Source organism: Condylura cristata, unplaced genomic scaffold, assembly GCF_000260355.1.
Source record: "Condylura cristata isolate star-nosed mole 26May11 unplaced genomic scaffold, ConCri1.0 scaffold00034, whole genome shotgun sequence".
NCBI classification, from domain to species: Eukaryota; Metazoa; Chordata; class Mammalia; order Eulipotyphla; family Talpidae; genus Condylura; species Condylura cristata.
In genome coordinates this window covers 5526821-5527185 of record NW_004567135.1, presented here as the reverse complement: position 1 = coordinate 5527185, position 365 = coordinate 5526821, and positions in this window count along the sequence as shown.

Here is a 365-nt window from a genome sequence, read left to right as displayed (position 1 = left end):
CACTGCCTCAGCCACTGACCTGCCAGCCAGGTCTGCCCTCTGATGCACACACTGCCAGACTATCCCATGTCTGGGGCCCTCCCCCTACTCCCCGACACCGGCCCAACTCTGCTCCCCAGCCCTGCTCCGCTTCCCCCCTCCACGGCCTTCCCTGCCCACACTGTCCCCTGCCTCAGGATGCCCTGTGTCCTGGGAGCAGCCTCGCCCGCCCTCAGGCACACGCGCTCATTCCTGCTCCTCTGGTCCTTCCCCTTCCCCACAATCTGCCATTTGGGTGGTGAGTGTCTTAAGCTTCAGAAGCGTGTTCATCCACATCAGCTTCCTGGCACTCAGGAGAGCTAAGGCCTTCTGAGCCCGCCTGTGCC